Raw genomic sequence first — 26,755 nt, 5'->3', positions numbered from 1 at the left:
TGTAACATATTAAATTAGTATATTTAACATTAAAACAACATTTACTAAACCTTTACCCTTCATTTATTATTAGCAATAATAAAATAATCACGATTAATTGAACTTTTATTCTGCACTTAATCCTTACCAAAAAAATAATGAGATAGTATCATGTAAGTGGTGTTTACATACTGCTCATAAGCATACAAATGAGCTCAAAATAATTAATACCTTGCCAATTATTAATCAACAAAGAGATACAATGAGATGAAAAAATGTAAATGTAAAGAAAAAAGTCATTAGAATATAGAAAATGATGGAATCTTAGCATTAGATAGCTTTAAAAATGTTTTAAAAGCACTGCAAATTCCTAAATATAATTAATCTGTGACCCTCATTTGCTGTTTTAATGATCAGTTTGCTAAACACTACCAAATGACAACATAACAGTATGCAGAACATTTAAAAAATGAATTGTGTTTCAAATAACAAACTAATTGAAAATCTCATTAACAAAGAATATTGCACTAGTGGTAGATTATAGATTAATCAAAGGCTATTAAAACTCTCTCCTGTGGTGCTAATGATTTATTGTTCTTTCAGTATACAGACTTGTGAAGTCTTTTATGTTGTATGCATTGTTTCGCAATACCCAGAATGAAGGAAATACTTTCACAAGTTTTGTAATATCAGTCTCCTCATCATCTGTGAAGATGCTTCCTCAACTTTACCAATCAAGACAGTCATAATGATGAAACCACAATTACTCACAGTACAGAAAATCGTTGGAAGTTGCTTTCTAGTTGATCAGAGTACAAAAATTCATGAAACTTAATTGAAGCTCTATTATTTAAACATTGGTATTGGAAGGTAGCTCAGGATAATTTTAGATACAAAATCAAAATGGCCAATGGCTGGTCGAAAATTTCCCAAATTATGTATAATTTCTCTTTCAGAGAAAATGACATTCCCTAACGTCTGGTTACCTGTTGGTGGCTGCTTTTACTCATGAAAATCTAAAAGAAAGGGCACTATTAGTTTCAACAACTGGCCCCACATAGAATACGTGTATAATGACTTTGATTTGCAACTGTGGCGGCTGTTCACAAGCCTCATTTGGTTTATGGTCCTATATCTTCACCCCTGAATCCAATTGTTACATATTGTTTTGCTCTATCAGCTACTGTTTCCCAGCATGTCAGAGATATGTCATGCTGTTGAAGCTTTTTATCAGCAAGTTCATTTTAAAAGATATCTTGTGCCTGCAGTTACCCTGCTTCAGCTCTCCATATGCTTCCTGCTCAGGTACCCTGCCATGCTGACAGTGTCTAGGTTGATAGAGTTTTATAAGACACAAAGCTTTTTAGTAGATATGCTGATTTTATTCTAGGGTCTTAGTAATTGTTTAATATTCTATCTGACAGTGATTAATATGATACATAGAATAATACTAGAGAAATTGTATTCAATGTAGTTACGTTTTCCTGATCAATTTAACTCACCATTCTTCCAGGCTTATAATATAATAATGAAAAGAACTCTAAATGCCATAGACATAAACAAAAATAATTCATTTTAATCTTGTATATATGAGAAATTTATTCAATGACATTTTTCAAAGACAGAAAACATTTGAGATGTGAATTTTTTAATTTCTATAAAGACTGTCTCAATATATCCATGAACAATATCAGAGGAGTGAAAAGGCATGTGCAAGAAAGGAAATTTTAAATCTCTTTTAGTTTGTTCAATATACTATCACGGTATACTATCATACTAAATTATGCTCCTAGTAGCGAGGCCCAATATATTTCTATTTGGTCACCACTATGTCCATGTCTTTATACTCAATGTTGCCAAATCTAGTGAATATTTTAATTATAAACACTGACTACCTGACAAGAAGACTATAATATTTATGCATAAGCAAGCACACTCGATGGAGCCAAAATGGAAGCTACTTAACTTACTGGAATATTAAAGTTGATTTAATTAGGAGAACAATATTTCCAAATGACAGATATGTCAGTCATGCTAACAGTGTAAGATGTCTGTATACACCCTATTTAATCAGATATACACCAATCATGATGACTTGCATAATCCGCTGTATTGTTATATGAACATGAATCTCAATTACTGAACTAGTTGGCTCACATAACTTTGTCAGAAAAATTAACTATGTTGTTACGGTAAGTATATATGATTTAAACAAGGCACAGAAGCTTCAATATATGATTACTTTTCAGCTTAGAGTCTTTGTTGAGAACCAGATTGAGGAGTGATAAGAGAGACATGTAAAGAGAATAAAAGAATAATCCTATCTCAAGATGGAATAGATTAAACGACCTTAAAGGTCTTTTACATCAGTAAGTTCTATAAACCATTATTATCTATTAAAACTATCCATTCCAGAAGAAGATTAAAGAAGAGGAAAGAAAAAATATAGAAGTGTAGTTTCACCTTAACCAAATAAAATGTTGAAAATAACCCTACATCAATCTCGTAGTTAAAAGACAGAATCATACTCAATTAATTTTAATTAGATTGCTTCATTAGGTTGATTTTCCTTGACACTGTGAAACCTGACCTTATGAATTCTATAGAGGAGTACCAGGAGCTTCCACCATAACAAACGGTTTCACTTAAGCTTTACTACTGATCACATTTAATGACCTGGAAAGGATAAGGAGAGCATTTCTGCTTTTTTAGTTTGATGGTACCTGTAGTACACATGCTGAAAGTTCCCAATTTCTAGTGGGATAGAGAGTACATGTAGAAAAGGTCAAATTCTTAGAAAAAGACTACATTAATTCTCAAAATGTAGGAAGTAAAACTAAATACATTTTAACTATATCTTTTTTGCCTATTTTTAAAGGTAATTAGCTTATTTAAGTTGAAAATTAATTGGTGAAATGCCACTTTGACCAAGAAAATAGGATTCATTTAAATAACAAATTTAAAAAATTTACTCTAATCATTCCTTGTAATTTTTTCTTCTCAGCTGGATGTTTTTTCCGGATTTTTCTTCAGTGAATTCTTATACATTGCATTCTCTGTCAAGTTAATAAAATATTGTGAGTATACACATTCTAGATAAAAAAAAAAGGAATGCATTCAAACAGCATTTATAGAGCACCTCTTTAGAATATATGGTGGCTTTGTTCATTTATTTATTATTATGTTGGATGTAAACAGAAAGTAGTAAATGATTTGACTTTGGGTGGTGAACACACAATGCAATATATAGATGATGCATTATTGAACTGTGTACCTGAAACCTATATAATTTTATTAACCAATGTCATCCCAATAAATTTAATTTAAAAATAGTAAATGTATTCATGACCTTTATTGAGAAAGAATGAACTAAGCAAAATTCAGTTTTATAATGGGCCATAAAAAATTAATACGGATTTTTTAAAATAGATTTTCAATCTATAAATACAAATTTTAATGTTACAACATTTGTAATTGCTTAATTATAACATTACAACACTCTTAAATTTTTATATCTTGGAAAGCATGAATTTATAATCATAAAGCAAATAATTTATGTAGTCTATGTCCAATCTCACCCAATTTTGTATCCATCTTGATGATTAGAAAGATTTTTTTTTTCAAAATCCAATAATGTTAAAAGCCCAAGACAGAAAGGGATTTTGAAAAGATGGAGTAGGAGGCACTAGGGATCTGTGTTCTGACCACTGACTGCTGCTTCTGATCAGAGAAATGGAGACACAAAGGCAGGCAGCCATAGATTTTGCACCTCCTTTCACTGATGAAAGCCCCTCTACCTCTGGTTGAAGAGAATTCCACAGTATTTAAAGGGTCAGTGCTGTTTTTCCACTTTAAATTTTCTCTTTTCTCCTTCTGAGAGCTAGAGATTAGCGATTGGGACATTCACAAGCATTTACTGGAAAAGCTAAAAAGTTACTGTGCACATAAAGGGAAAGGTGCAGGCTCAGAAAAGACTCAAAAGACCTAAGGTTTACACCTCAGGCTGATCCATAGCACAGGACAGCCTGTGGAAATCAAAATAAAACAGGAAAGAAACAAAAGAAAGAAGGAAGGAACGGAGGGAGGGAGAGAGAGAGAGAGAGAAGAAGGGAGGNGCACAATGGAAACTATTTCTGAAAAAGATCTGATGGAAAAATTACTAGAGGAAGAGTTTAAAACAAGATTTTAGCTCAAAGAACTAAAGTAAGATGTGGAGAAAATCAAGAAAACAATGTGTGAACAAAATAGAAATATCAACAAAGAAATATAAAACAAAAACAAAACAAAACAAAAAAAACAGCAATACTGGGAGAGAGAATTACGGTAACCAAAATGAAAAATTCACTAAAGGGATTCAAATACAAATTTGAGCACTTGAGGAAATAATGAAAATTAATGAGTCTTACTAACAAAAAGAAAATAATTGAAGAAAAGTGAAATGAGCCTAAAGTACTTGTTAGACACAATCAAGCAGAACAGCATGCACATTGAGGGCTTCTCAGGAGCAGAAGAGAAAAAGAAAGGAATAGAAAGAATATTCCAAGAAATAATGGTTGAACATCTCCCAAATTCAATAAAAGACATGATTATGAACACATAAGAAGCTTGGAATATGAACATCCAAGTAGAACAGACTCAAAAAAATACACTAAAACACATAATCAAACTATATAAAGACAAAGATTTAATACTGAAAGCTTCCAGAGAAAAGCAATTTGTTATATACGAAGCATTCTCAATATGAGAATCAGATTTCTCATTAGAAACTTTAGAGGCCAGAAGGCAGTGGGCTGTTAGAGCAAAAGTGAGGAAGATATAAAGATATTCATAGGTAAACAAAAGCGGAGGGAGTTTGTTACTACTAGACCATATACTGAAAATGCTAAATCAAGTCCTACATGTTGAAATGAAAAGACACTGGAAAGTATCTCAAAGATGTATGAAGATAAAAGATCGCAGTAAAACTAACACATGAGCAATTATAAAAGCTTGTATTATTGTAGCTCTAGTTTGCCACTCAAAATTTTGTTCTCCATATAATTTAAGAGACTAATGCATCAAAAAAAACAATGGATATTTGTGTGACTACATATGTATAGAAATGTAATTTTGACATCATCAATTGAAAGGGGTGGAGGTGGAGTTGTAAAGGAGCCAAGTTTTTGTATGTTATTGAAGTTAAGAAGGTACAAATTCAAATTAGAATGTTATAACTTTAGGATGTTAAATGTAATCCCCATGGTAACTGCAAAGAAAATATCTATAGAATATACTCAAAAGGAAATAAGAAGCAAATTTAAACATTCACTACAAAAATCAACTAAGCAGAAAAGATGACAGTAATGCAGGAAATGAGAGACAAAAAAAAGCTATAGGACATATGGAGAACTAATATCAAAAGGAGTGAAGTTTCTCTTTATCAGTAATTATTTAAAATTTAATATATTAAACTCCTCAATCAAAAAACAGACATTAGAAAAAAAGATTAAAAATACATGACCCAACTATACACTGTCTACAAGAAATTCACTTAAATCCAAAAACACAAATAGGGTGGAAGTAAAAGGACAGAAAGAATATCCTTCAATAAGTAACCAAAAGAGAGCAGAGATTTCTGTAGTAATATCAGAATAATTTTAAGAAGAAAACTCTGCAAGACACAAAGAATATTATATAAATGGTTCAATACAGCAATAAGATATAACAAATATAGACATTTATGTGCCTAATAACAGATCTTCATAAAGCAAAAGCAACAGAACTGAAGGAAGACATGGACAGGTCTATAAATACAGTTGGAGATTTCAATATTCCTCTCTCAGTAATGGATAGAATAGCTAGACCATCGAAAAGAGGGAATAAAGGACTTTAACAAGACAAACCAACTAGATCTAACAAAACAGAACACTCTACCTAACAACAATGGGATATACATTCTTCTCAAGTGCACATGAGAAATTTTCTAGGCTAAACCTTATGTTAGGCCATAATTGAAATCAATTTCAAAAGATAGGTATTTTACAACATATTTTCTTTAACTACAACATGGTAAAGTTGAAAAACTGGAAAATTCACAAATGTGCTGAGATTAAACAATAGACACTTAATCAAACATTCATCAAAGACTAACTCAAAAGGGGAATTAAAGAATATGTAGGAAAAAAATGAAAATGAAATTTCAACATACCAACTTCTAGGACACAGAAAAAGCTGTGCTAACAGGAAATTTTATACCTCTAGATTCACATTAAAAAAGAAGATTGATCTCAAATCAACAAGTTATCTTTGCATTTTAAGGAACTAAGAAAAATGAAAATTGATGAAAAAATCCTCAGTAAAATATGAGGAAACCAAATTCAGCAGCATATTGAAAGAATTATACACTATGAGAAAGTGGGATATGTTGCTGGAATTGAGGGAGGTTCGATATATGAAAATCAATGAATTAATGGAATATGGAATAAAGGGGGAAAAACCCATCATCTCAATTGATGCAGAAAAGATATTTGACAAAATTCAACTCTCTTTCATGATAAAAAAAAAAAAAACTCAACAAACTAGTACTAAAATAAAACTATCTCAGAATAATAAAATCCATGTATGAAAAATACACAGCAAACATCATTCTCCGTTGTGAGAGACTGAAAACATTTCTTCTAAGATGAGGAACTTGGCAAAGATGCCCACTTTAACAACTTCTATTTAATACAGTACTGGAAGTTCTAGCTAGTGCAATTGGGCAATAAAAAGAAAAGGCATTCAAATTGGAAAGGTAGATGTAAAATTATCTCTGTTTGCAGACGGCATGACTTTACATGTAAAAAAACCTAAAGATTCCATAAAAAATTTGTTAGAACTAATAAACAGATTATGTAAAGATATGAGTATACAACATCTACACACAAAAATCAGTTGCATTTCTATACACTAACACTGAACAATTTTAAAGGAAAATTAAAAAAACAATCCTATTTACAATAGCATCAAAATATTCTTAAGAATTAAGTAAGACGGTGGACTTGCATAATAAAAACTACCAAATATTGTTGAAAGAAAGTATTGAAGATAGAAATGAAAGCTGACACATGCTGTCACCATGAATTAGAAGACTTAATATTGCTAAGATGTCAATTCTGTCCAAAGAAATCTAGAGATTCAACGCAGGCCTTAACTAATTCCCAACAACATTATTTTTCAGAAATAGAAAATTCCATCCTAAAATTCCTACAAAATCTCAAGGGATCTCAAATAACCAAAAGAGTCTTAAAAAAGAACAAAGCTGGAAGACTCACATCTCCTGATTTTAAAACTTACTATACTGCTATAATAATCAAAACAGTGCAGGCATAAAGACAAACATATAGGTCAATAGATTTGAATAGAGAGTACAAAAATAAACACTTGATGTAATAGTCAAATAATTTTTGACAAGGGGGTTAAGAGGACTACATCAGAGAAATGAAAGACTTTTCAACAACCAGTGCTGGAAAAACTGGATATCTACATGCAAAAGAATGAAGTAGGATTCTTACATTATACTACATGCAAAAATTGACCCAAAATGGCTCAGACCTAAATGTAAGACCTAAAACAATAAAGCTTTTAGAAGAAAACATACAGCAAAACTTCACGACATTGGATTTGACAGTGATTTCTTGCATATGTCACCAAAAGCACAAGAAACAAAAGAAAAAACTAGACAAAAGGGGCTTCGGAAAAGTTTTAAAATTTCATGCATAAAAAGACACAGGTAAAAACGCAACCAAAAGAAATATTCAGAATACATATAGAACTAAAACTAAATGACAGAAAAAGAAACAACCCAATTCAAAAATGGGCAAAAGACTTGAACAGACATTTCTCTAAAGATGATATATGAATGGCCAAAATGCACACGACAGGATGTTCAACATCACTAATCCTTAGGGAAAGACAAATCTAAACTATAGTGAGATACCACCTCGCACCCATTAGAATGACTACTATTAAAACAAACAAATAAAAAAAAAAACACACAAGAAATAAGTTTTGGTGAGGATGTGGAGAAAAGGGAACCCTCATGCATTGTTGGAAGAAATATAAAATGGTACCATCTCTGTAGAAAATAGTATAGAAGTTCCTCAAAATTTAAAAATAAAATTACCATATGATCCAGCAATTTCACTTCTGAGTATAATAAAAACTACCAAAAAGAACTGAGAGCAGGATCTCAGAGATATTTGTACACTTATGTTCATAGCAGCATTAATCATAATAGCTAAAATATGGAAGCAACCCAAGTGTTCACCTATGGGTGAATGGATAAGCAGAATGTGGTGTATGCATATAATAGAATATTATTCAGCCTGGAAAAGGAAGGATATTCTGATATATGCTAAAATATGGACAAATCTTGAGGACATTACTCTAAGTGAAATAAGGCAATCACAAAAAAGACAAATACTGTATGATTTCATTGATGTAAGTAGACAAAATCATAGAGACCAAGTAGAATGATGGGTACTAGAGGCTGGAGAAAGGAGAAAGTGGGGAATTATTTAATAAGAATAGAGTTTTAGTTTCATAGATAAAAAAGTTCTTAGAAACAGATGGTGGTGATGGTTGCAGAACAATATGACTATACTTAATAATGAACTGTACACTTAAAAATGCTCAAGAGGTAAATTTTATGTTATGTGTATTTTACCACAATAATAAACAAATTTTAAAAACGCAAATCACAAAAAGCCAAAAACAAAAGAGGACATTTTTGTGAAGCGGTGTTTTCCAGTAAAGATGGTAAAATATGAGGCAAAATCTTTGCCTACACACTAGATAACCGCTTTGAGTAATTATACTGATATAACTTACTGATACAACTTACTGTACATGCATATTCTCCCTGAAAAAATGATCCTCAGAGCAAAGAAGATGCCCTGTGAACTTCCCAGTTACTTACTGACTGGTATATTTAAGCTTTTAAAATTATGTTATCACTAATCTTTCACAATTTCATATGACCTTCATCCATTTACATAGTTGACCTGAATTCCAAAGTCCATTTTGTTTGCCCAGTATTTATTAATGCTATGATCCTTATTAGCAAACACGATGTTATTAATAAATATTATGGTTAATTTGCTAGGAGCCATTTGAAATAACTTCTGTCATTTCATATTTTTGTCAGTCAAGAGCTGGTATTTTTTTAAAGTCTTGGGTCATGTCATTTATATTAAGTCTAAATAGATGGACTTCATATATGTGTACTGCTTAAAAAGCTGGGCTGCAGCCCCCAGCATATGAATTACATGAAGCTAATCAATATCACTATGTTTGATTGCTTTGATTTTTTATTGTATTCAATAAGCCCAATAGCTCAGTATTGTTCTCTTATAAACTTAAAATAACAATTGAATTTTCGTTACTCAGAAGATACATTTTTAACTTTATCGTATGGAGACATTTTTAAATTTCTCAATGTTTTATTTAATATATTAGCAAACAAAAGACTTTATATTAAATAATAGACTATATATTCTTCTATATCAATAAATCGAACACAATAAGCACTGCAAAAATTTCAAGTATTGTTCATTAATCGGTATTTTAAAACCATTTTGGGGAATAACAGCAAACCATGGATTTGGAATATATTTTCCAGATATCCCATAAATTCATCTCTCCTATATTTTTTCCCAGCTTGTACACTCCTGTGCTTTCTGCCATGCTTCTTGGCAACAAAAATGACTTGCAATCCCATCCCAGTGACACACTTGTAAGTTTAAGAGGCACATTTTAATACCTGTCACTGCCTTCTCTTGTTCCTTTTTCCTGGCCTTGCAATGTAGTATCCAGAGAAATTAAGAATATCATATAGTGGTAGCAATAACCAAAATAGTCCTTTATTGCTTGGATATGATTAGCACACATGCAGTTTTTACAGTTACATTTATGTGCGTATAGGTTAAAAAATACATTTTCTAGAATTTTCTTATGTATTCAACCTCAAGTTATAATATAACAGAGCTAACTGTTTAATAGATACAAAGATTGTTTTACTGACAATCATAGTCATTTTGGAAAAAACACCATAATAAAATTATTCTCCACTTGAAGGGGTACATACATCCTTACATTTTCATAAGAGTTCCATTAATTTCAATATATAAGATTCAATATTCACCACTTTGAGAAGTTTCTTTTAAAAATATTTAATAATAAAATTTCACACAATAGCTTTTTCCCGACTTGGCTATCTCTTGCATTACTTAATCATCATTTATTTTCTTTTCAGAAAAAGGAAATGTATATAAGGATTAGATAGGCTTAGGGCTTCACTGGTATTTAAATGGTAGAATAATATATGAAAAAGCATATTCATTTTCAACTAAGTAAAAGACCAACTTTGGACTTCCCCAACTTGAAAGATTTGATAAGCATCAAACACTTGGTTTCCTTTGTATCCAAAATTAAGCTTAACTTACTAAAGTTGTAAAGAATAAGAAATATGCATTTAGCCTTGGTCATAAGCTAAAGACAACTCCATTTAAATGCTTACCGCTAACTAATATCTTCTTCTTTTTATTTTCATAATAATTTACTTGTTTTATTACCTCATTACTTCAGATGAGAAGTTAAAAATCATCAGCATTAAAACAGTGGAATTATTATCTAATAATAACAATGGAAGTTCAGTGGCTGGCAATAATTGAAAAATATTCCAAAGTTGGTTATTAAATAAGGTTTGACTTGGGAGTTGGAGACAAATATCTATAGGTATTTAACTTAAAGAAAATTCCCTTCTCCCATATTGCTATCAATAATTGTTCATGTGGAAATGAGGCACTTAGCTCATTCCTTTCCCCAAAGCCACACCAAGAAGGACATTAACAAGAATCATTCTGCACTGAAACTTAAAGTAAAATGGTTGCATTTAAAGAAAAAACTTTCATTTATAAAAGTAGATTAGTTATTGGCCCCAAAGTGGCATTAGAACATGTAAGGAGTTCAAATATTTTTAAAAAGGAATACTTTAGGTATAAAATTTTCTATAAGTCTTTTAAACAGGTGATTTTAAAACAAATTTATAATTTGTTATAACTTCTGTCACATTTAAAAATTTCTTTAGACATCTGTTGCCAGATTTTAAGCTTTAACATCATCATAAAGGAAAAAGAAATACGTTTTTCTTTTAAAAACTGTGTTTCATTCCGCCTTTCTGCTTGTGTTAGTAATGTCAATAACACCTCCATCCTGTCAAGTTAGTGATAATGATATATACTCTGCCCACAGCTATTTTAAAGATTCATCCACTTGAAGACTCATATAGTAATTGAAATAGAAATATTATTATCTCAGAATTTATAAATGAAAATAATTAGTAACCTCTGAAAAGGTTAGCCAAAATGGCCTCAATAACAGCTATAATCTCTATTAGTAAAATGACTAATTTTAAGGCACAGGTATGTCTTAATGAAGAGAATGTTCAAATTATTTTTTTTCACAAATACAACAATGGAATCAGATTTTGTTTTATGCAGCATATATTCTGACTTAAATCTAATTTAGTCACTTTTCACAGAAAAGCAAAGAGTTTTATTAAGTATATGCAGGGAAATGAATGTATTTATATATAGATAAATGTGATATATAGATAATGTTGATGCAGAAAGAAATAGAATAAAGGAGTAGGTGTCTCTGACACAGTACTGAATCATCTTATAAAGTAGTAGGCAAAATCTGAAGTGTAGATAGTTTTCCTCCTATGTTCTAACAGTATCAAAATCAGGAAACTTTTAAGAGCTATATTGACTTAAAACTTTTTGGCTGCATTTCTGTGAGAAATTAAGGAAAAGCTATATTCACTTACTCATGTGCCATTTATCGTTGCATTGCTTCTTCTTTGGTTTCTGTAAGCCAAAGTGAAAGCCAACTTGAAACCCTCCCTGAGTGCTAATTCTGTCCAATTTTTGAACTAGAACCAGCCCTTTATAATCTGTTCTAGCTGGAGTTTTATTATCTACAGCTAGGATTAATGTGTCAGGCATAGCAACTTGAAGAATATATTTCTGTTCTTTATGTCTTCCTAGAATGATTGATAGATAATTTTTAATGAATAAAAATGAACTTTTTCTTAAGTTATTTTTACCCCCAACTGTGGCCTCTTCTTCCACATATTCTTATGATTAGCACAATACAACTTTTTAAAAAGTACTGCAAACATGGTTTCCACACTAAGACACCCTTAGAATTCTCAGCATGAAAGTAGGAAGAGTGATCTTTTCACAGCTAGTCTCTACCATCTAGAAAAATAAACCCAGACCTTTCTCGTAAATATACTTTAATAAAATTTGGGAACACAAACTAGGTTCAACCAAGGTAAAAGTCTAATGTTGCTGTCAGTGTTAGAATTGATGTATAAGCAAGAAAGAGTGTGCTAACCAAAAAAAAAAAAAAAAAAAGGGTCTATCTACATGCTGCTTACAGAAATGGATCTAAAGTTTGAAAATTTGACAAGTACTAATCAACGTTTCCCAGGATATTAATGGATGTGAAGGACATGAGTGCTGGAGAGCACTAGCTATAGAAAGCAATGGATTTATCCTTTCACAACTCAAACTCAGCGTATTATCCTCAATGTATTCAGATATCCTTTTTATTTTCCTTGTCTCCAAATGCTTTCTAATTGTTCACTTGCTTTTCTCAAATACTGATCAGGAAGGGAACATCTTAGATAACAGATAAAAGTGTTTTGATAACTACATAGGAATAATTTGTTAATATTTTTATTTATTTATCAGTCCCATGTGAGATCTTTAATGTGAGTCAGTCTACTTAAATGAAATTATTTTAGTATTCTTTCGAAGTATTCTAAATTCTACATCTGCAAAGCTAAAGACTGGCTTGTTTTGATTCCTCACCAAAGTGATGCAATTGTTACCACATGAGGCTCTGCTTTTAAGCAACCAACTGGGTTTCCTATCTAACATCTTCACACAACATTCCCTTGTCTCATTTCTCCCTCCCTTAAACATAGGCTATCAACGTTACTACCAAAAGTGTCGCTTTTAGAACACATGTCAGTGGCAATAACTAAATCAAAACTACTTCCAATTTGGAGACTTTAAAAGTAATAACACTCATTTTCATGTAAAAGCTTTGAAATACCATATTATTTTATTTTCATAACACATAATTTGGTTTCAGACATAACTTTAGTATTCAATTCATACCCTATATTCTTTATAGCTTTTATTTCTGCATCTACATGAGATTGTAATTTGTTAGGGCAGAGACCACATATTACCAAAAATTAATGAGAAAGTAGTATAGAAACAACTGGATTGAACAAAATAAAGGTACAGTACTCCTTTGATAATTCTTCCTGATAAAATTTGCTGTAATGAAAATGCATACACACATATACAAATAAATATACAGACATATACACTGTAGTTCAAAATCAAACATTCTAATAAAAGGAATGGTCTAAAGGACTAAACATTTCTTTTGCTTTCAAAAGAGCGATTATTTTTTGCTTCTTTTTCAGTGGCCCAGGAGCTTGGGTGGGCTTGTGTAAAGTACAGATAAAAAAGAAAATGCCTGTCTTCTTTCTGACACCAGGCCCTTTCACTAAAGAAAGTTGTGAACATTAATTAATGTAATTTGCTCAGCTCCTCCAAACACAAATGCTGTCTGGGCCAGACCTAATGGGGCTTCAGCTATGCCTTTCCCAGCGAGGCTAATCTAATTCCCTGAGCAATCTTTTTTGTAGCTTCACTGTTTGCTCAGCAGACGCAATCATTTTCTGTGAACATTTCTTTCTGAAGAACATAGTGCCAAAGTTAGATATATGGGGGACACGCATTTTAATGAGATGAAATATTTTAATAGAAAAATTGAAAGTATTCATCACTAACTACTGAAAAATCATCTAGTTACCAGCATATCTGGAATAAGAGATACCTTATTTAAAACTCTGACTTAAATAATGAGTAGATTTACTCTGAATGGATATCATTTAATCAATTATATTTCCATAGGCAGAGATCATGGTATGCCTTAAAAATATGTTTGATAACAATTTTGACCATATATATCTAACTCTGGCTTTAATATTTTATAATCATTATAACAAGGGCTAAAGCTTTTATTCGTGTAACAATGTGGAATAAAATAAATTATTAGCCTAATAACTAAATAACATCATAAACAATCATAACATATTAGCATACTCCATAGCTATTTGGAGATAAAACTTATAGAATTAGAATCACAGTTTTCTTCCTCTTACCACAGTAGTTTTCATGCCTGAACGAAGACACATCTACAAGTTATTTCAATTTGCCACAGCATGCAGATATTCAGATACAAATTTCAACTAATTATATTCAGAACAAAAGGAAAATGCTCTGAATGACAATGAGGAAGACTTCTTTTATCAAAGTCTGTGTCAAGAGAAAACTATCAGCTTGTTCTCAGTAAAAAATAAAAATAAATTCCACATAACTGATAAAAAAACAGAGCTCTCTTACTGTTCTTTTTTCTTTTTTTCTTTCCTTTAGCTATTGATAAAGATAACACTGAGATTAAAATGAGGCATGCCTAATTTTAAACATTTTACCTTTCTTAATTGTAATTCAGTCAAATAAATATACAGTAGAATAAATTAAGTTGGTACCATGTAAACTAGCAACAAATAATTTTAAAGCATTAAGAGCTCTTAAATGTTATCTACTTCGACAATTTTATGGCATGAGTATATTCATATTTTAGTGAAGCAGAAAAAAATTTTAAATATAGGGGAAAAACGGTACATCGAATTCAGCTTGTATTTCCAAAACAACAAGATTTAAAAGATTGAAGAAGAAAAATTAAAGTGACAGCCTAGGCCCTAGGAAGTCGTACACAAGAAGGAATCCAAGAGTCCAAGAATATGGTTCACACAGATTGTGGGATAGCCAATATATGACACAGATAACCAATACTCTGGAGGTTTCCTTCACCGCCATCTTTTCAAATATTCCTGAATAATCACTTTTTCTTTTCTAAAATATGGACCTTAATTGAAAGTAAACATTTCTTGCTGTACTATTAGAAATAGTACAATGATTTATTTTTAGGATACTATAGCTCATTTCCTGATATTTTTGATCTGATAATTAGAAATTCAGTACTATAAACTGCTGACAAATTGATAGTTTATGTAAAAAAATAAGTGTACTATGAACATTTCAATTTTTATCTGCTCTATATTACTTTGTTTCAAACATACATTTTGACGAATTATTTTTTTCCAGAACTTGTATATAGCAACTATGGTCTGTGTTCCTATCTTCCTTATGTCATCTTGTAAAAATAATTACTCTAATTTCTAAAAGAAAGTGTTCTTTAAACACAAATTAAGTCCCCACATTAATACTCCTTCCAGAAGCAGCATATTTCTCAGAGTTTTAGCATGTGATTTATTGGTTTTCATTGCATGGGAGAGCTCACAGGATATTGCCTTCCATAGAGGATGATAGAAGAACTGTATGTTTAGAATGATATGTGATATTAGGACTACTTTCTAGGATTAGATTGTGATGATTTAAAAATTTTAGTGCATTTTGAAACATTTCTGTGATTGTTGATCATATGTCGTTATGTAAACCAATTTTACTAAGTTTTCTTGTCCTGTCACTGTTTTGAATGACTAGGAAAAGGTTTGTCATGGTTCTGAGGGAATAAGGGTACTAGCATGTATTGTTTTTAGGCACTGTCGGTAATTTTGTGAGTTTGTCATACCTTCCTTACACTTGCAAGAAATATATGAAGAACAATGGATAGTAGCTTCTCCACAATGTGAAACACTATAACACTATCTGGTAATGACATTAATGTTTTTTAGTTTTGTTTTTTTTCTTCTTCTTCTTCTTTTTGTTTACTATGCATCTTTTAACTTTGTTTGTATGGCTAATTATTTTTAGCATACCAGATTTTTCTCTAAAACACACATACACAGATGGATAGTATTAAGAATCTCTTTTCTTCCCAAAACAATTTGCTGTCCTGCAATATAAATAACTGTGGAATGTGCTTAAAATTCAAGTTGAGAACTCCAGAATGTCATTTTGGGTCAGCAAAGTACACTTTTATAAATTTTAAAAGTATCTGTATTCAGGCCTTCATTTAGCAGTCAATCACTTATTGAAGTGTCTCAGATAAAGATGCATGAAGCAGGGTCTTATTATAATGTCATGTAAGGGTAGAATATGATGCATTACATAAATCACATTAAACTGCAATGATTCTTCCTCCATATAGTTTCTCCAATTCTTCAGTAGTCATTTCACCTCTGAACACTAATAATATACTCCTAGCTATAAACTGACTCATACTGATCCTCTACCTATATGTGCATCCAAAACTTCTCTGGCTCAAGAAAAAAATAAACTTAAGTAAATGATTATGGTTTTGATTTTGGGGGTATAGATACCTTGTAGTTAGGTACTTATTATTATATTTACATTTTGGCAACATATCTGATTGTCTCAAAATGGAGGCTTGTGTTCCTGGATCATTTACCACATAGTCTTAAATCTAGAAATAGATGGGTTTTTCACAACTCTGAGGTCAGATCTCCAGGTATCTGCTTCCGGCCATATGTTTCCAACTCCTTGTGGCAAGTCTCCTCTTACTTCCATAATATGTTTTTTCCTAGATTCCCATCTCAGCACTTCATTCTACCAGTACGTCTACTCCCACCTGTGCTTTTCTTGCCATCACTTTCTCTTGGGCCTCCAAAATTTCTGTTCCATTAAAATTGCAGTTATACCAACTAATAACTATAAACATCACTCAATTTTTTCCTTAGCTGAAACTGGAATTGTGAGGAAGGAACTATACCAGATATACCAAAATATTGTCTCTTTCTAAAATAAAAGCTGTCAAATTTTCTCTAAAGTTCTAAAGGAAGTCAGCATTTTATCCTTCTATACACACATACACAACCCATCATTGCTTTCAAATCAATACCACCCCCTTCTTCAATATCAAAATAGTTTTAATGCAACCACAATTCTATTTATCTGACTTTGTTATTACTAACTAATGAAATTTACATCTGCTGAGCATGCTGTCGCATGGAGCAGTTTCTATGTGAAAGCTAACAGTAAAAAATCCTAGTAGAAAATATTCAATATTTTTGTGCACTACTTACAAAAAAAAAAATGAAAACAAAAAAGCAAAAAAAACAAATACACTACATTACAGATCCATGAGATCATCAAATATAATTGCTTTACCGTTCCATGCTTGTGGTTAAACCCTGATCTTTGCCAGGCCACTTGAGGTCATTTAGCTACTACATTATAGAACTATAACTGAAGTACAGGAAGCCCTACCACACCAAACTACCATTCTCAAACCACCAACATGAAATGCCATAAAGGGATCTCCCTTCCTTCTCCTTCAATCCATATCCAATATGTGTAATATTAAATCGTGACATTAAATCTAAACTCTTCCAACTTCATCCATTTCCATGATCTTTTTAAATTCATTATTCATTATTTTCCACTGGTCTCCCTGCTCCAGCCAAACCCATTCATCTAGCCTGCAATTTCCCATATATTTGTCAATATGTCTATTATTCTACATCATACTATATTATATTTATTTGTTTAGCCATCTATTTTCCTGATAGTCCATTCCTCTAAGATATTTTCAGATCTGCAACACTCAGCAAAGTCTCATACCAATACGTGGTACTCAATTAATGCTCGCTGAAAAATATTATTTAATAAATCAAAAATGTTGAGGGGTGCTTATAAAATAGAAAGATTGTAATAACACACTCAACATTGGGTTCGTCAGTCTTATTTGGATTAATTAATCGCAGCTAATGAACTAATTCTTATTTATTTATGTTGAGGCAATTTCCTTCGCCAGATCAGTGAATAGTTTGTAAAGACAGAAAATCACCAGGCTGCACCATGAAATCTGTGGGGGGCAGACAGAAATCATACTTTCATAAATATGTTCTTCACACATACCAAAATCACTGTTGTTCTTTTAATAAAGCACTCAAGACATACTGTGTAGTAAAACAACTGCTGCTGAAGAATAAAGTATTTTCATCTTGAAATTTTTTCATTACAAAAATGAGACAGATAAGAAGACTAAGACTTCAAAGAAAATGTAACAGCAAAGTTGTTCAAAATAACCGGTTCTTTGTCATACAGCTCTCCAAGGTAAAGCATTAAGACTATTTCACTCAAATCCTCTTCCACCTCAATGATAAAATTATGTAACATAGGATAAAACCAAAAGCTAAATAGTACTTATTTAACCAAGTAACAAAGTATGAATTCTTAGGCTTACCAAGTTTTCAGAAAAAAGTGTATAGTTCTTCTCTGACTGCGTGTTCCATTCGTTTCCTATGTTTATGTATTACCTCTACTTTAGTACCAATAATATCATGATACTTATGAAATAAATTAACTAAAGTAAATTGAGCTTGTTCAATTGTAGATCTATGAACACCACAATAATTCAATTTATTCTATAGTACCAACTTATACCTATAAATTATATTTATTTCTAAAAACAATGTGATGGATATATTTCTTACATTTAAGTTCTGTTGTATATTTTATAAGTATAGATTTATATATTTAAATTGTAGAAATATATTTAATGCTTGATTTTTATCTCTCTACAGTTGCCCTTTGGTATCCATGGGGGATTGGTTCCAGAACACCGCCCCCCAACAGATACCCAAATAAGTAGATGCTCAAGTCCTTTATGTAAAATGGTGTAATGTTTGCAAATATAACCTATGCACATTCTCCCATATACTTTAAATCATCTCTAGATAATAACTAATTCAATGTGCATCCTATGTAAGTAGTTGTTATACTGTTATTGTTTAGGGAATAGTGACAAGAAAAAAATGCCTGTACATGTTCAGTATAACTATCGCAGATACAACCATCATAGCCTTCACTTAACAGTACATGTCAGTAACAACATAATATCTTTTATTTTCAAATATTTTCAATCCAAGGTTGGTTGAATTCATGGCAACATACAAGTATGGAGGGCCAACTGTACTCATGTATCATGATTCCTTATTAAGAAAAAAATATAAAAATTGATATAGTCAATGAATCAGTGCAAGAACCAAATGGTAACTTAACTTTTAATTCTAAATAATTCTATAATGGCTGTCATATATTTTTATAACTTCTCTTTAGAAATGGTCCAGCCTTACTGCATAAAATATTTATTCTTTATCAATTGCTCTTCTTGACCACAGCACTTTAGATACAGTCTTATCAATTACTCTTAGCAGTGCAACACTGTATTTTTATTATTTTTTATTTTCTACTCTGATAGAATATAATCTTAGTGATGAGAGAAGTGATGCCATGTTATTTTTTTCAACTCCCAGCATTTATAGCAGTGCCTGACATGTAAGTACTTGATAAATATTTGCTAATTAATAAGTTAAACTGCTACTAATATGTGTCACATTTGTCTACTTGTGAAGTAATGAGAAGAGGTGATAAAATATTCCAAGAAACATATTCATATACAAAATTATACTAAAAATTATGCTGAGATTGATAATTGAATTAAAGCAATGGAGTCATATTGTTGAAAGATATTTGAACATTTATGATTTTTAGGCATGCATCCATATGCAGACTAATAATTAGGTATCTCATTTCCTTAAAACACATTCCAAATCAAATCAAATCAATAATGATATAGCTCTTTTCTTAAGACTAAGGTACTAAACTTGTCATTGTTTCCATTTTCATTGCTTATACTATTAAATTAAAGCATTGCATGTTACACCATCTTGAAGAGAGTTTTTTGACTGTCAAGTCATACAAAGTAAAAATTGAAGATTTCAGCAAAAAATTCAGGATAAAAATTCTCATTAAGGGGGAAAATTCATTTTTATTAAGTTTATTAACAAGATACGAAATCAAGGGGATATCTTATTCATTTTACAATAGAATCATTCCATTTCCAACTTACCCTCTAAGTCTGTACAAGAAAATAAAACAAGATATTATGTAGCGAATTAAACATACAGGATAAAAGAATTCTCACATAAGTGAAATGAGGACAATCTGTTGAATTTGACTGATTTAATTTCCATTTATGGATGAAAGATATTTCAAATTATTAGCTCCAAAGTGCAACTGGGTGGATAAGCACATGTTTAATTTGTAAAGTGAAATGAATTTTTGCATCATCACAAGTTTAATCTATTTTTTAAGAAAAAAGTTTCTATTTTTCTCTTTGTTCATTTTTCTCTTAAAGTAATCCATAAGGAGAGTTTCGTTAAATATTCATATAGTGGTCCCAAATTATTGGTATGTTTTGGAAATACTTAGGAAACAGTTGTGCAGAAAATATGCATTCTGTCTTTCATGTCATTTTACCTTAAAAATGAGAAGCTATTATCAAATCACAGCTTTAAAATTCTCCTGTAAGCAGTAGTTTTACAGTTTTCTTTAGTTTCACATAACAAAACAAACTAAAACTATAATTCATCAAGTCATGATCACTTTGCAACAATTCAATGTCCTATATTTGGATATAATTTTACTTTTAATACCTCACTAGCCTGATGTTCATAGTGTATTCCTTTTTATTTAGATTTTCTGTTTGTTTGGGGGTTTGTGTTTGTTTTTTGTTCGACAAATAAAATCATCTTAGGAGTCCATACAGAAACTATTTTTATAATGCTTACCATATGCCAGTCACCATTCTAAGCACTTTACAAACTTTAACACTAATTTAACTCTCATAACAACCATATGACAAGATATTATCATGATTCCTTCCCATGGATAAGCGAACCTTTACACAGGAGATAAAGTAACTTATTTGAGATCACGATATTACTAAATGTTTCTGAATCCCTCCTTTTAAGCTTTGTGCAGTACTGTCTCTCAGTGACACTGACTAATTACAGCACTTTTCCTAAGACTAACTTTTTAGAAAATAAAGTTATAATACTACTATCAAAATTATAAGAAAAGATAAATACTATTTAAAATGTATAAATTTAAGTAAAACACTTGATCTTTGATAAAAGCTTGAAAAATGCTAAAATTAAAAGCTAGATTATTTTCCTCAAGAATATCTATGCCCATGAAGAAAGATATTGTATGGATGTCATGAAATTATTGTTTCACTTTAGCAATCTGTTTACCTTTTTTATTCATATTTGGATAATCATGAAAAATAATAAAAAATATTGAACAGGTAGCCCCACCAGTCTCCATACATAAAAATTAATTCAAGACGAATGTAAGGATTAATTTGATGTATCAAGTTGATTGGGTCATGGGGTGCACAGATAGTAGGTTAAACATTGCTTCTACGTGTGTCTGTGAGGTTGTTTCAGGGTGAGATTAGTATTTAAATTGGTAGACTAAGTAAAGCAGATTGCTTTCCTCAATGTGGGCAGGCATCACCCAATCCCTTGAGGACTCAAATAGAAGAAAAAGGTAGAAAGGAGAATTTGTATTCTCTGTGTGACTGTTTAAGCTGGAATATATATCCTCTCTCCTCAGACTAGGACTTACACCATAGATTCTCTAGTTCTCAGGCCTTTGGATTGACTAGAACTTAATACTATCAGTTCTCCTGGTTCTCATCCCTTCAAATTTGAACTGGAACTACACCACTAGTTTTCCTGGGTCTCCAACTTTCAGACAGCAGATCATGAGACTTCTCATTCTCGATAATCATGTGAGCCAAACTCTTATAATGTACTATCATAAGGATGACCTTGCAAAAAATGTGAACATGTCATTTTTTTTGTCACAATAAGTATTTCACATCCCTTTGATCTCCAAAAAAATCAATCATAAATTGTTAAAGAGGAAAAAAATATTTTGAAGATATAGAAGGCATTTAGTAATTTGTTCATTTATTTGTTCAAGAAACACAAGTCTACCTTGTTACCAAACAGAAAGCTGAACGATTACCATAAAAATGTATAACATCTATAAACATTAATAGCCATAATACTAAAAGCTGGCAAATACAGGAGCAGAATAAAAATGAAAGTTTCTGCTCCACAGCTCCTAGTTGCTTCATAATCCATAAACAATTTCTTGAGAAGCTTTGAGGTTCTGTTCCAAATATTTTATATTTTCTATTTTAGTGAAATGCAACTTATTTATTAGTTTAGGTAAACATATTGATATCAATTTGAAAAATTTGTGTAAATATGTATGAATATATGTGCATTACACAGATATAGATATAAATAAAATACACGTATTTCTGTGTATTCTTTATTTCCACTAGAAGTGGGCTTTAGTAGAACTATGCTATTTATTTATATGTGTATCCTGTAATTACTAATTCATGGCTACAAAACTTACAGAAAGTCAAATCTCTTTTCAATGAAGTCAATGTTGTCTAAAATCAAGCATCTCTGCAGGTTATCATCAATGCCAGGACTATCTTCTTATAAAAGGAACATATTCTATAATTTTTTTAACCATGTACAAATATCAACTAAGATCTAGGTTTAGATTTCTGGCTCTCACAATAATATTTGTTTGTATCTAACGTAAAGTTCTTAATGCATTCGTAAGCCAGTGAATTAAATAAATTTATGTGGATGTGTACATATGTGGGCACATGCACAGGTATCAAATTATGCTTAACATCATAACTACTATAAATATCATAACACCTGGTTTCTTTTAAGCAAGTGTATATAGGAATTCATTAATATCTATATTATAAATAATACATAAGTTTTAAGAAAAACACACTGTCATTATAAAAGACAATTTTTCATTAGATCAAATATATCATCAAATGAAGACTTCAATTTTGTTCAAATTTCACTCACTTTGAAATATCTTTCAAACTGAAATCATATATTACAAATAAACAATCAAATTGTTTTTTAAATTTGATAATAAAAAGGACTTCATGTTTATTTTATTATAATACAAAAATTTCATCTTACATATTATTATATATATATATATATATATATATATATATATATATGACACTTATATAAAGCTAAAAATGAAATGTCATTGAAATTAAGAAGTTTAGGTTTGTTCCTCTCCACCATAGCAAGAACTCTCCTCATGTCTCTGATCCACCAAAGAAACTAATGAGAATAAATGTGGAATAGAGGAAGAAACATAAAATTAGAACTCAGGTGACAGTGTTCTAGCTATAAAATTTTAGACAAGTTGTTCCTTCCTTCTCTTCTTCCCTTCCTTCTTCCTTCCTTCCCTCGACCTTCCTTCCTTCCTCTCTAGGTGCATATATTCTTCATTTTAACAACTGAGATAATAATTTAATAGCATTTATTAGATTCAAATTTAATAGCACTTGTTAAAGTGATTATAAATAAAAAAGTATCATGTAATATGTAAATATTTGGGGAAAATATTGGATGAAAATACCTTTCATCCTCATTTTTTATATTAGAATTATGACTGTAAATGCTCAAAAGAATCTGATAGAGGCCATGTTGTCTAATTCCTTCATTATACATATAAGGACACTAAGAGATTTACCAGTTAAATCCTCTTTTACTCTCAATGGGGTACTCGTAATTCATCCTTGCATTTTCCATATTTTATTTTTAGCTGTCATTTTGATATCCCTCCCTGAAAAATTTAATTACTTAACTATCAGACCTTATTTTATTACATTCTATAATCTGAGCACAGATTCCTTGCTTTTAGTTATTTTTGAGGCTTTTCCCTCTATGTAATTTCTTCCAAATTCGATCTCTAGTGTCGCATTTCAGTTTGATCTATGGGTTAACATTCATTTTTTGTGCAATTGGATAGCACCATTTCATACAGTTTATTGAGTGGAACATTCCTTCAGCAGAATGTTGATAAATACATCAGAAAAAAAAAAAATGGCTCATTTTTTTTTTTTAAATCTTGTTAACCTTGTGTTTGAAGTTAATGTTAAAAGGTTTCTTTAAAATCACAATTCTTAAGAACTTTTACAAGAGACCAAGTGAATGAATCTCTTAAATTGGCATACTATAGGCAGCATTTCCTTCTTTTTTATGGGGTGGGTGGTACCTGTTTTTTGTTTTTTTGTTTTTTTAACAGAGCACGCAACCTAGGGTTCTGATAGCACACTTTGGGTAACAGTTTATGAAAATGAAAACATTTTAGAAGTAGCTAATATTACTTGAGGGTTAGGGACAATTAATGTGCTTAAATATGTATTTTGTATTTCATATGCCATTATAGATATTTTTACAAACATCTGAGTCTAAGTGTGTTTTAAATTCTGTATCAGCAGAGGCATTTGTCAGAAAAAATAGAAAGTTCTCAATTTCATGTATGTATGTATGTATGTATGTATGTATTTATTAATTTATTTTAGGCGAGGCAAGCCTTGGTTGACCTCACAGATTGCAAGGATCTTGTCAGCTTATAATCCCTTATTTTTATTTTTTACACCTATAGCACCTGGTCTTCCTAGGTGGTCTCTCATCCAAGTACTAACCAGGCCCGACCCTGATTAACTTCCGAGATCAGGTTTGTTCAGGGTGGCATGGCCATAGAGAAAGTTCTCAGTTTTACATATACACATACACGCATGGATTTTAACAATTACTAACTGCCAAATCTAGACATATATAATTATTATTACAAAAACTATTAATTATCAGATACTGTTCTAGGTGGTTTACATATATAATTTAATTTTATATCTTCATGTGATAGTTGTTATCATAATTCTATGTGACTATTTTCATATTGTACAGGAGGAGAAAATAGACCTTCGCAGATATTAAATTGCTCATTCAAATCTCTCACTCAGGTTACAAATGGCAGAACAGAACTTGAAGCTACATCTCTCTGAATTTCAGGTTTGTAGCATTTATGTTGTTCTATTACAACACCCTTAGAAAAATAAAGCACCTCAAGCAAGAACACAAGAATAATAAATCAATTTTATTAATCTTTATTTGTTTTAACACTAACTAAAAGAAATCATAAACATAGTCTCTGAAAAGTAATAATAGCCCTAATCTGTATTTTAGAGATGCTGGTTTGGATAGGCAATGGAAATTAAAATAGATTCCACTTTTCAAGTACATAAAATCTCTCTAGAGAGCACCAGTTATTGATAAATTCTAAAATTAAGTGATTCCTAGGAAATTAAGAGGGAAGAATTTCATTACTGTCTGCTTTACGAATTGAAAATATAATCATAAAATGCTATTATTGGAGTCATAAAAAGTTAACTGGACTAGGAAAGCAAAATAAATTATGAATAGTTATAAAATATGACTGCAAAAATCTGTTCCTGGTGACCTTAAAGAAATATAATAATAGAAATATATTTAGGAATCAAAATATATATAATTTATCATATTTTGTAATAAATATTTTATTTACCGGAAAACAAAGCAAACAGAACTAAAATTAATAATACAAAATTTGAAGAATTGTTACTTCTTAAGAATACTGGATGCTTCAAATGCAAATATTAAACTTCTCTGAGACTGAAAAGAACAAATGTCCCTTTCAGATATATGCTAAATTTCATCTTTTCATTTATTTTATGAGTCCTATCTGTTTATCATTATTTGTATATCTCAAGCAAATTTTATTATTTTACTTTATTTCCCTATTTATGAGCGTCGTGCAATTATTTTGCTTAAAACTCTTGAATTAGTTATTACTTATAAGATCCTTGCTACTGAGAAGTCAGCAAGAACATCAAAGTTATTTGGAGAACAGTTTACATTTAACTATTTATAAGTGTTTTACATCTATTAATTCTTTTATTCCTTATAAGTACTAGTACGTCTCATTTTCGAAATGAGGGAACTTAAGTACTGATGGTACGGGAAGCCCAAAGTCACATGGCAGGTATGCAGTAAAAACAGTAATCAAATCCAGACTTCTTGGTTCCAGAGGTTTTCTCGGACACTTCAACATTGAGTTAGTATGGTAAACACTAAAATGTGAGCAACACAAGCAAGAGTCCCAGGTTTTATATTTTAAAGATTCATTTTAAACACATCATCCATCTATTATCAAAACTTTCAATAAATTGAAAATAAATATGAAATCAGTTAAGCTTCAACAAATCTAAAAATATGACACTAGGCATTACAATAAAATATGATGTGAGCTATACATGTCAAGAGATAATAAAAACAACTTTGATATTAGAGCTCTAAAACTATCTTCAAATGAAGAGCAGTAGTGTTTATTGTATAAATTGCTAACTTGCATTCACATTTCCTAAGAACTTCTATTTCCCATGTTACCTTAGCTGGAATTAGAATAATAATATTACCAAATTTTGGTCTCTTTTAAAAACATGAACTCTTTTAACTAGGAAACAACTGAAATACATACTAGGAAGGAAAATAATTAAAACTAGCATCATTAAACTACTCCTTCTACTCATGTTAGAACAAAAGCAGGTGTTTCAGCTGGAAACCTGCTGTCAGGGCTGATTGCCCTCCAAAGAAGCAGCAAATAAATGATCAGTGTTTTAAAGATCTATGGGAGTTAATGTCCTTAATCCTTCTACTTCATTCTTCCATAGTCATTAAAATAATCATTTTCATGTATTACAATGTGGCAGATGAGATATCAAGTCTGACTGTTTTACTTAAAAAATAAATAAATAAATAAATAAATAATATATATAAAACATCTATTCAGTATTACATGTACATATACATATATATCTAATACTGAATAAAACATCTATTTTTTAAATCTTGAGAATATACATGATTTGGCAAGAAAGT

General features: G+C 30.7%; 1 protein-coding gene and 1 pseudogene across 3 annotated transcripts in view; both read right to left on the bottom strand.

Moving 5' to 3' along the window:
- The window catches only part of GRID2 (glutamate ionotropic receptor delta type subunit 2), a 1,244,525-nt gene that overhangs the window by 937,416 nt on the left and 280,354 nt on the right, over positions 1 to 26,755 (bottom strand). The window lies entirely within an intron of this gene.
- LOC120588624 (uncharacterized) lies at positions 24,435 to 24,543 on the bottom strand (annotated as a pseudogene).

Source organism: Pteropus medius, unplaced genomic scaffold (genome assembly GCF_902729225.1).
Source record: "Pteropus medius unplaced genomic scaffold, Ma_sr-lr_union100, whole genome shotgun sequence".
NCBI lineage: Eukaryota > Metazoa > Chordata > Mammalia > Chiroptera > Pteropodidae > Pteropus > Pteropus medius.
Note: the sequence above shows the minus strand (reverse complement) of the source record. Positions and strands in the feature narration are given on the sequence as shown.